Here is a 12,108-nt window from a genome sequence, read left to right on the forward strand (position 1 = left end):
CACATATATTACAGTTTAAATCAAAATCTACAGTCAGTACTTGAAGAGATTACCTATTATATCATCATTTAGTTGAGTTCATTTGAACCAATCTAATGATAACCCCTAATTAGTGACAACTTATACTTGCTTTTTTAAAATTTACAATGCACTTACTTATAAAAGAGCTCCACCAAGTGGTGACATAAATCATGTTGAAAATATCAGAAAATCACTACTATGCATGCACTAACATAAATTTAAGTTGCAATTTCAAAAGTTAAAAATAATGTTCTCTCTAGCTTGCACTTTGTGAAAGATAAAATAAGTCATAAGAAATATGTGCTCTACCTCAAGATCAAAAGATACATCCTTAAACACAGTTCATGAGACTATAATAAATAATTAGCAGTAGGGTTACAGTAAATGAAATATGAAGGTATAACAGGGAAGTGGGGGGAAGAGCTGCCTTTATCTTCTACTCCTGAATTTCCTCCTTACCTAGGTCATATGTAGGAACAAAAGGAATAAGCTAAGATGTCGGAAAATTCCCCTCTCATCTATATAACATGAGCTTACAGTAGTCTACTGTTAAGGACATTCTCGGATGTGCACAGAAGTAAAAGACAAGAATGGCAGTGCCAAGAAGACGAATGTAAAAACTGACCTTACTTGTACCCAATCACATTTCTCAAAAAACATGCAGGGGTGAATACCATCTGAATCAATCACCCAGTTACACAATGCGTTTGTGGGTAACAAAGTTGATTCTATTCCCAGAAAAGCACATACCTGGCAAATTCAGATTTATGTGGCCATCTGCCCAAAAGTTGAATACCTGGGACTCCCTACCTTAAGAACTCCTATAGATCATGCAGCATATAGTCAGAAATTCAGTTCATAAACCTATGTAGGCTCTCAATGGAACTGTGACTTGCTTGCTTGCTCATTTGTCCCTATCTCAACTACTTATATGTAAGCATCCTGAAGGCAGAAAAATTCTAATTCACTGCTGTACCCCAGGAGCCTTGTAGTGTCCAGCACTAACACTAACATAATTCCTAAAAAAAAAAAAGCTTTGGCAGTAGCCAGTAGCCATAGAGTGGCCTTTTCTCTCTCTCTTTTTTTTCCCTTTTCTTTTTTTCAGTATACTCAGAGAAATAAGCAGCAACTGAATCACCAAAGTAGAAGTTAAGACTGCTGGTTCCACTATAGTTTCTTCAGCTCCCATTCACACATTGATAGCAAACCAGCAAGTATCAATAAGGGTAACACACACACACATACACAAATGGCATTAAAGACCTCATTTTCTTAACGAATGATACATAATCTACCCAGAACTAAGTTTCTGGTCAAGCACTCTGCCTAGTTTATTGAGCTCAAAGCCCAAAAATGATCCAGCCAAGAAGACATAATGATATAGGAGAGAAGACTGCCACCACTCTCAAAGGGCCACTAATTGGCTTTTCTGCAAAATAGCTACAAAACTCATGTCTACTACTCTTTTTTAAGAAAGAGTTTCACTCTTGTTGTCCAGGCTGGAGTGCAATGGCGTAATCTCGGCTCACCGCAACCTCTGCCTCCCGGGATCAAGCTATTCTCCTGCCTCAGCCTCCTGAGTAGCTGGGAGGCATGCACCACAACGCCCAGCTAATTTTGTATTTTTAGTAGAGATGGGGTTTCTCCATGTTGATCAGGCTGGTCTCAGACTCTCAACCTCAGGTGATCGGCCCACCTTGGCCTCCCAAAGTGCTGGGATTACAGGTGTGAGCCACCTCACCCAGCTGATATCTACTACTTTTGGAAACAAGGTTGAAAACCATTGACTAAAGAGATTAATTCCTACGACTCAGATCCAAGTTTATGGATAAATAATATCAACTTCTTTTACCAAATATCACATGCACTGTTTCAATAAAGGAAGTCACCAACCAACAAATGAGTTGACATTATTTTTTCCAGCTTTTTTGAGATATAATAAATAATTGACAATAAAAAAGTTTATATTTAAGGTGTTCAATGTGATATTTTGATACCTCTATACAGTAAGAAGTGATTACATCAGTTGCCCCATATCCATGGTTTCACTTTCCACAGTTTCAGTTTCCCATGGTCAACCATGGTTTGAAAATAGGCAAGCAGAGTACCTATTTTGAGAGAGACAGACTACGTTCACATAATTTTATTACAGTATCTTGTTATAATTAGCAGTAATTATAACTTAGTCATTGTTACTAATCTCTTACTGTGGCTAATTTATGAATTAAACTTTAATACAGGTATACATGTACAGGATAGGAAAAAACATAGTATATATTGGGTTCAGTACTATCTACTGAGGGTCAGAACATATCATCTGAGGATAAGCGGGACTACTGTACTACAATCAAGCTAATTAACATATCTATCACTTCACAGTCACCATTTTGTCTGTGTGTATATGGTAAGAATACTTAAGATTTCTCTTAGTGAATTTCAAGAAAAAACAATTATTATTAACTATAATCAACCATGCTATAAATTAGGTGTCCAGAACTACTACTTTTTTTTGTTTTGTTTTTGAGACAGGGTCTCACTCTGCCACGCGGACTAGATTGCTGTGGCACAACAATAGCTCACTGCAGCCTCAACCACCTGGGCATTCAAGCAATCCTCCTACCACAAAGTCCCAAGTAACTGGGACTACAGGTACATGTCACCATCTGCAAATTTTTTTAAAATTTTTTGTAGAGATAGGGGTCTCATCATGTTGCCCAAGTTGGTCTCTACCTCTGGCCTCAAGCGATTCTCCTATCTTGGTCTCCGAATTGGTGCTGAGATTATAGGCATGAGCTGCCACATCTAACCCTTATTTATTTTATAACTGAAAGTTTGTACCCTTTGACTAACATCTCCACATTCTCCCCAGACCCCCACCCCTGCTAACCATCTTTTTACTGTTTTTATGTATTTGATTTTCATTAAAGATTATACATGTAAATGAGATCATGCAGTATTTGTCATTCTGTGTCTGTCTAATTTAACTTAATGTCCTTCAGTTTCATCCATTTGTTGCAAATGGCAGGCTTTCCTACTTTTTTAAAGGCTAAATTCCATTATATATGATAGATAGTCATTGACTTACAATGGTTCAACTTGTGATTTTTCAACTTTACAATGGGTTTGACAAGATATTAAATGCAATTTTAACTTAAGATTTTTTAACTTACAACGCATTTATCTTCGTTTAAAATAATCTGTACCACATTTTATTCATCAAATGACACTTAGGCTATTTCCATATCTTTGCTACTATGAATAATGTTGCAATGAACATGGGTGTGTAGATATCTCTTCAACACACTGACTTCATTTCCTGGGGATATATATCCAAAGGTAAGATTGCTGAATCATGTGGTGGTTTTAGTTTTAATTTTTTGAGGAGCTTCCAGACTGTTTTCCATAAAGGATGTATCAATTTACATGCCCACTAACACTGAACGATAGTTCCCTTTTCTCCACCTACTCTTTAACATCTGTTATCTTCTGACTTTTTGAATAATAACTATGAGTCCTGGGAGTCCTGAGGTGGTGCAGGGTATCACATGGAGAGAAGTGAGCATGCTACGTTATTAGCTCAGGATAAAGCCACTGATGCCACTCCCACGAAAACCCATTGACTCAATCACCTCTTAAAGGCCCTGCCATATTGGGAATTAAGTCTCAAGCCGGGCGCGGTGGCTCAAGCCTGTAATCCCAGCACTTTGGGAGGCTGAGGCGGGTGGATCACGAGGTCGAGAGATCGAGACCATCCTGCTCAACATGGTGAAACCCCGTCTCTACTAAAAGTGCAAAAAAAATTAGCTGGGCATGGTGGCGTGTGCCTGTAATCCCAGCTACTCAGGAGGCTGAGGCAGGAGAATCGCCTGACCCCAGGAGGCGGAGGTTGCGGTGAGCTGAGATCGCGCCATTGCACTCCAGCCTGGGTAACAAGGGCGAAACTCCGTCTTAAAAAAAAAAAAATTAAAAAAAAATAAATAAATAAATAAAAAAAGTCTCAATATGAGTTTTGGAGGGGAAAAACATTTAAAACTATAGCAGATGTCTTTTCTTTCTTTTTATTGCTTAATATCTCTGGCTAGATTTCTGGTACTATGTTGAGTGCAAGGAGCAAGAGTGAGTGTCCTTGTCTTGATCCTGATCTCATAGGAAAAGTTTTTAGGTCTTCCCCACTGACTATGATTTTAGCTGTGAGCTTATCACATATAACATTTATTGTGTTGAGGTACACTCCTTTTATGCCTAATTTGTTGAGAGTTTTCATCATGAAAGAATGTTAAATTTTATCAAACACTTCTTCTGAATCTATTAAGATCATATAATTTGTCCTTCATTCTGTTGAAGTGGTATATTATATTTATGGATTTGCATATGTTAAACCATCTTTGTATCCCAGAGATAAAACCCATTTTGTCATGACGTATGATCCCTTTAATGTGCTGTTGCTAAATTCTATTGAGAATTTTAGCATGTATATTCATCAGGGATATTGACCTATAATTTTCTTTTCTTGTGGTTTCCTTGCCTGACTTCGGTATCAAGGTAATGCTAGCCTTATTAAATGAGTTTGGAAGTGTTTCCTCCTATTCAATTTTTTGAAAAAGTTTGAGAAGGATTGGTATTCTTCTTCAAATGTCTGCCAGAATTCACCAGTGAAGCCCTCAGGTCCTGAGGCTTTTCTCTATTCGTAGATTTTTTATTACTGCTTCAATCTCCTTATTCATTATTGGCCATTCAGATTTTCTATTTCTTCATAATTCAGTCTTAGCAGGTAGTACGTAGCTAAAAATGTCTCTTTTAGATCCTCCAATTTGTTAGTATATAACTTGTTCGCAGTAGTCTCAAGATTCTTTGTATTTCTGTGGTATCAGTCATAATGTCTCCTCTTTCATTTCTGATTTTATTTATTTGAATCTTTTTTTTTTTTTTTGAAATGGAGTCTTGCTCTGTGCCCCATTCTGGAGTACAGTGGCACGACCTAGGCTCACTGCAAACTTTGTCTCCCGCATTCACGTGATTCTCTGGCCTCAGGCCTCCCGAGTAGCTGGGATTACAGGCACATGTCACCATCCCTGGTTAATTTTTCATATTTTTGGTAGAGATGGGGTTTCACCATGTTGGCCAAGATGGTCTCAAACTCCTGACCTCACTTAATCCACCCACCTAAGCCTCCCAAAGTGCTATGATTACAGGCATGAGCCACTGTACCTGGCCCTTTTTTTGCTTATTCTAGCTAAAGGTTCATCAATTTTGTTTATCTTTTCAAAAAAAACAATGCTTCGTTTTGTTGATCTTTTCGATTGTTTTCTAAGTCTTTCATTTAATTCTACTGTGATCTTTCTTATTCCCTTTCTTCTATTAACTTTAGGCTTATTTCATTCTTTTTGTACCTAGCTCCTAGAGGTGTAAGGTTAGTTTATTTATCTGAGGTAAGCTGTTTCCTTCAAGTTGGTGTTTATCACTATAAAATCTCCTGTTAGAACTGTTTTGCTGCATTCTGCAAATCTTGATGTGCTGTTTCCATTTTCATTTGTATCATATATTTTTTTAATTTCCATTTTTATTTCTTGACCAATGGTTGCTCAGGAACATGTTAAATTTTCACATATTTGTGTATTTCCCAGTTTTCCTGTTATCTTTGCTTTCCAGTTTTATGACATTGTGGTCAGAAGAGATGCTTGATATTATCTCAATCTTCTTAAATATGTTAATACTTGCTTTATGGTCTAACATGATTGATGCTGGAGAATGTTCCATGTATGCTCAAGTATAAAGGCATTCTTTCCATAGTAGTTGTCAAAATTGATGTTTCTGAAAGACAGTGCTGCTATTCCACCATCTTGCTGACATCAGCTGTCTAACCAACTCTTATTCAACACAAGGCTGAAAATTCTCTTAAACTGAAATTTCCATTTTGGGGAATATGTCCTGAGGAGGTACTAAGACAACAGAGGAAAGAATAGATCTTTCCAAAAGAGCAATAAGTTGGCATTGGAATAAGAGAATTCCAAGATGAAAGAGATCATTGACCATTGAGTCTGGTAGTCTGGGAGTTTCTAGGGTTCCGCATCACATAATGATAATCTGGCAAGTTTTCTAATACTGTAAAAAAACCTCTATGTTTACTTTCAATAAGGCTACAATAACTAAAATAGCAAATACTTTACCTTTGCTAAAATTCAGTGCAGCATAGCAGCACAAATTACCTCATGCTGATAAAAAGAACTAGTTGGCAGCTTTGTATATCTTAAATAAAATGAGGGAAAATGACTTCCCGCTCTCCTTCTCCCTCCTTCAAAAAAAAAAAAAAAAAAAAAAAAAAGACCTAGGGAAAATAATTACTTAATAAACAAAGTTTGGTAGACAGTTTCTAAAACACAGATTTAATGTGGGCAAAATGTAATAATAGGTACCTGATGATTTTTAAATACACTATAATTCTGAATCAACCTGTCTTTAAAAATAGTTTTTAGAATATGAAAATGCAATATCAAGAGGCATATAAAAGAGGTAAATTAAAACACGAACATAAATATTTTATATTCTTTGTTTGATAAAATAATTTACTCCAAAACTCTGATAAATATCTAGGTCTCATAAACTTGATTAAATGTTTATTGTTGAATATATAGCAGACAGAAATAACTGCCAATCTGAATATCAATAATTATGACTATCAGACCTTTAAAATTTTAATGTATATAAATAAGGAAAATTATACCTATAAAATTAAGGAAGAAATACTTGACTGACAATAGCCATCTGTTTCAATAATACATCTGTTGGATCTATATTATATTTATGTAGAATGTAGAGATATTTAAAGCACAGGAAAACAATTAGTTTTATTAAATTGAGATTTAAGATATCCTAACTCATCTGGAGCCTGTACTAATCTCCACACTGATTTGAATCCTATGAGAGAAGTGTTATAGCAGTGTTTGATGTATCCTTCTTATATCCACTTCTGACAGAAAGGGCAAGACTTAGGGCTTGACTCTGACTGTGGGGAGCTGGGGGTGGAGAAGGTTAAAAGAAATGTCTTGTAGCTATTTTCTAGATCTAATTATTTACATCCCAACTGTATTAGAAAGATTTCTAAAACTTAAAAACAAGGTGGCAGGGGAAACGGCCGATGGGAAGGCGGGAAAGGAGAAGCCTGACAAGTCAAAGTGAGCTGGAGCCGCTGGAGTAATGGAGAGGAAAGTTCCAGTCGCCCTAGCGCTGAGAAGTGATCAGCTGAGGAAGAAGCTGCAGCCCTCCCAACAAAGCCTACAAAGATCTCCAACTTTGGATTTGTCGTAGGTAGTCAGACAACAAAGAAAGCATCACCCATATCCATCAAACTTGGATCAAGTAAGCCTAAAGAAACTGTTCCAATTCTTGCTCCAGAAACTCTTGCAGTAGTAGCAGCTTTTCATGAAGATGAAGTTAGTGAACCAAGGAAATGCCTCCTGAAGCAAAGATGAGGATGAATAATACTGGAAGGGCTACACTAATACCAGCTGGACCAAACTCCTTCAATAAAGGAAAGCATGGGTTTTCTGTTAACCAGAAGCTATGGGAGCAAAATGTAAAATCTCATCTTGCAAATGTCCATGACCAAGACTATTAAATGATGTTTTGAAATTGGTGTGTGGGGTGGGTGTAAAGTTAAAAGGAACAGTTTCCTTTTTTAAAAAATGGTAGAAGACTATCTTTCGAACAGCTTTTTTTTTTCCTTTTTCATTATTTTAAAAGATTGAATGGTACACTAATAATCAAGAGTTTGAAATTAGAGGTAATTTATGTTTTATATACAGATTTCAAGACATTTGCTAATTGTGTAGTTTCATGTGACTAGTTTCCAAAGATTACAGAAAATAAAGAAATCAGAAGTGGTACCTTTTTAAGAATTGCATTTTTTTTTTAGATAAAATTGTTAGCACATAGAGGGAAGCAAAAAGTCACTGTCTATTTAAAACTGCAAGCAGTTAACTCTCTTAACTTCCTTACTACCTATACTTGTCTGACTCCCAGGAACGGCCCTATTACAGAGAGGGAATATTGTACTGGGAGGAAAATGTTACTAAACTATTGACTAAAAGTAAATCTAGATAAAATTAAAATTCATCTTTTTTCCTTACGGGCATTTGTTTCGTTACAAGTCGTCATAAACTAGATACTGCATTGCTATCAGTGGATATAGATGCTTAGCTCTTAAAAGAATTTTTTTTTTTGCATGTAAACTGTTGAATATTTGAAATAGCCCACTTTACTTTAATGGGTCTTGTCTATCTTCATTAATCTTCAAAGAAAAATCATTTGCTACCAAAGTAATTCAGTATTTTGAATGTGCTTCTCTGATTTTTTGTGTACTAGCTAGTTCCTGTAAGCATTTCCACCAGAACTTGAGGCAAAGCATAAGGAAGCTGTTTCTTTTAAAACACAAACCATCACCAAAAGTTTAAATCTACATGTTGCTTAAGTATTTGGCTGTGTTTGTTTTTCTTAAAGGTATAAACACCAAAAAATAAAAATTAACATTGTGTAAAGATGAAAAACAAGAAGATACACTTTCTGTAACTTTGTCTAAGGATTTAAAATACTAACGTGTGAGATCCAATTTGAATTGAACTTAACTACCAGCTTTCTTACTAGTAAATTGCATGGTTGATTTTAAATGTATGCATATTGACCAATGGCTTCTCAAAAAGTACATTTTAGATACTGAAATAGAAGGAAAGAAAATGTACTTTCATTTTTTGGAATCTCACCACATATACTTTGTTAATTTGTGTATTGTAGGGTGTTTGTTTGTTTTTGTATTTTTGTATTGTATATGAACTTTTTTTAATGTGACAGTTAAACATATCTTTAAAAGCACAGTCACAGACAAAAGTGTTTCTTTAACACTTTTGTTAAAGGATAAAAATTTCCTTGAAAACTCCTACAATACTGTATTTGGAGGCAGCTTCAGACCATTTTATTGGTGGTAACTGCTCACTGAGTTCTTCTAGTTCGTAATAACTCCAGAGAAACAGCTTAGGTATATCCCTAACACTTAGTTCACTAGCATTTAAGTTTAGAATAAGTCCCAAGTAAAACAATAGAAATGTATATAGAACTCTTAATCTTTTAATTATATCAAGATATATGAATTTAACTCACTTTAATATAGGCAAACTATCCATTTGTGTCCACTTTCCTGTTTGCTAAAGTAACATACCTCTCCTACATATTCTTTTCTTGACCCAAATGAAATATTAACCTAAGGTCAAGCTGGGAGAGAGAAACGACTAAGATGAATGTCTTTACTAAAATACCAATAAATTTGTCAAGCTCAAAAAAAAAAAAAAAATCCAAAGTAAGTGGGTAAAGAAAGTCATTGTGTGTGTGTGTGTGTCCATTGAGATACAGAGAAAAAAAATAAATTTGGACATTTTTGGGAGGACAATTTTGGATACTGTTTATGTATTCAATTAATTCAGTAAATATTTACTAAATCCCTACTAAGCATCAACCACTATTCCAACTGCTAAAAATATATATCAGTGAACAAAACAAACATTCCTGTTTCCTGGAGCAGAGGGAGAAAAACAGTAATCAAAAAGTAGTACAAATAGGTAAACCATATACTATGTTTGAAAAAAGAATACAGTGCAGGGAGAAGTAGGGACAGGTTACAGTATTAAACAGAGTAGTCATGATAGGCCTCTTTGGTAGGTGAGATTTGAGCAAAGACTATTCTATGAGCAAAGACTTTATTCCATGAGCAAATTTAAAATTTTTTAAATTCTAAAATTTTTAAAATTTTTAAATTCTAAAATTTTTAAAATTTTAGAATACCTTCTAACCTAGCAGTTCTATTTCTAGTAATCTACACCATAAAAGTATTCTCATTTGTGCATTAAAATGTAAAATTAAAAACAAACTAAATGTCTCAACAAGGAAATTCATAAACAATATCCCAAAAAATAAAAAATAAATCCACTAAAAGCATTAAGCTAAATACAGAGAGAGATGTGCTTTTCAAAATATATTGCTAAATGAAAAAAGCAAAGGGTAGGAAAGTGTAAAACTGGAAACTTTTATTAGTTGCCTCTGAAAAAAAGTGGGTGGCTTAGAGATAGGAATAAGAAACTTTTTACTCTTTATACTTTTCTTTCTTTTGAATCTTGAACCATGTGAATCTAATGCCTATTCCAAAATTACTGATGACTTGTTAAAAGGTGTAGATAAGTAAGACTTCAATTAGGTAAAATAAAATCCCTTGTATATACGCTGGAGGAAGGAAAAACTGGAGGGATAGAGTAAGCAAAAAGCTATCAGTGGTCATTTCTATGGAGATGACTAAGAATGGAAAGAGAGCAATGTTTTTCAGGGACATGGATGGAGCTGAAGGCTCTTATCTATAGCAAACTAACACAGGAACAGAAAACCAAATGCTGCAGGTTCTCACTTATAAGTAGGAGCTAAATAACAGGAACACATGGACACACAGAGGAGAACAACACACACTGGGACCTATCAGAGGGTAGAGGGTGGGAGAGGAAGAGGATTAGGACAAACGACTAGTGGGTATTAGACTTCAATCCTGGGTGATGAAATTATCTGTACAATAAACCCCCATAAGTTTCCCTATGTAACAAAACCAAACACGTACCCCTGAACTTAAAAGTTAAAAAAAAAAAAGTCCCATGCAATGGGACACTACTCAGTAATGACAATAAATTGTTGATATATATACCAATATAAATAAAGCTCCAAATAATTACGTTAAGTCAGTCAAAAAAAAAAAAAAAAAAAAAAAGACAACTGCTTGTGGAAATGTTCATCAGTAGAGCCACTACAGAATAGCATGGAGGTTCCCCCAAAAAATAAAAATAAAACTATCACCACATGATACAGCAATCCCACCACTGGGTATATATCCAAAACAAATAAAAGAATGTAGCATTTTTCCCAAGAGCCAAGACATGAAATTAACCTGAATGTCCACTAATGAATGCAATGGATAAAGAAAAAGTGGTACATATAAACAATGGAATGTTATTCAACCATAAAATAGAATGAAATCCTGTCATTTGCAATATAGATGGAACCAGAGAACATCATGTTAAGGGAAATAAGCCAGGCACAGAAAGACAAATACCACATGTTCTCACTCATATGCAAAAGCTTTAAAAAAAAGAAATTGAACTCATAGAGATGAAAAGTAGAATAATGATTACCAGAAGCTGTGAAGGAGAATGGGATGGGAGGATAAAAGAGGAATTGGTTAATGGGTACAAAAAGACAGATAGAAAGAACAAAATCTAGTGTTCTGTAGCACAATATGGTGCTACAGTTAACTATAGTTAATTATATATTTCAAAATAACTAAAAGATTAGAATTGGAATGCTCCTAACACAAATAAATGATAAAAGCTTAAGGTGATGGATACTCCAACTACCATGATTTGATCATTACACATTATATGCTTGTATCAAAACATTACATGTACCCTGTAAATATGTACGACTATTATGTCTCCATAATAATTAAAAATCAAAAAATTAAAGTAAAAAAAGAGAGCATTGGAGACCCACTCTTTATTACTATAAAGTGTGATTTATGTTAAAACAAGTCTATTTGATTTATATAAATTTATTTACTTATAATTGTGAAAGTAAAATATAGAAAGGTGAAAAATGACAAGAATAATGTTAGTATCCCCCAAAATGCATGCTATCATAAAAGTTGGCATTTAAATCAGTAACAAACAATTATAAGACTCATCGTATCTATAAAGTTAAACTAAATTAATTAGTTAGCTTCTTCAAAGAAGCCTAACTGGTCTTGGATGAAAGATTTCTTCCATGGTTCCTCATGAAGAAGAAAACACATTGTAGTAAATAATTCTGGCCAAGAGTGAAAACTTCAATGAAGTCAAAGCCTTTAAGAAAAAGCAATTCTAAAAAAAGGCAGTAAAATTATATATATCTGGCTATTTCATGATGAAAGTTCATGATGATGAACTTTCACAGTGTTATCCAATACACACATTAAGTATAAACATTAGATAATGAAAAAATAGCGAAAAATTGTTTGATTAAAATTTTTTA

The 12,108-nt window shown here is 34.6% G+C and overlaps 1 protein-coding gene and 1 pseudogene across 2 annotated transcripts in view; one reads left to right on the forward strand and one right to left on the reverse strand.

Annotated features, from left to right (window-relative positions):
• Positions 1 to 12,108, reverse strand: part of RB1 (RB transcriptional corepressor 1) — a 160,967-nt gene that overhangs the window by 131,555 nt on the left and 17,304 nt on the right. The gene's annotated exons all lie outside the window — the stretch shown is intronic.
• LOC120365750 (PEST proteolytic signal-containing nuclear protein pseudogene) lies at positions 7,060 to 7,636 on the forward strand (annotated as a pseudogene).

The sequence above is a fragment of the Saimiri boliviensis genome, chromosome 16 (genome assembly GCF_048565385.1).
Source record: "Saimiri boliviensis isolate mSaiBol1 chromosome 16, mSaiBol1.pri, whole genome shotgun sequence".
Classification (NCBI taxonomy): Eukaryota; Metazoa; Chordata; class Mammalia; order Primates; family Cebidae; genus Saimiri; species Saimiri boliviensis.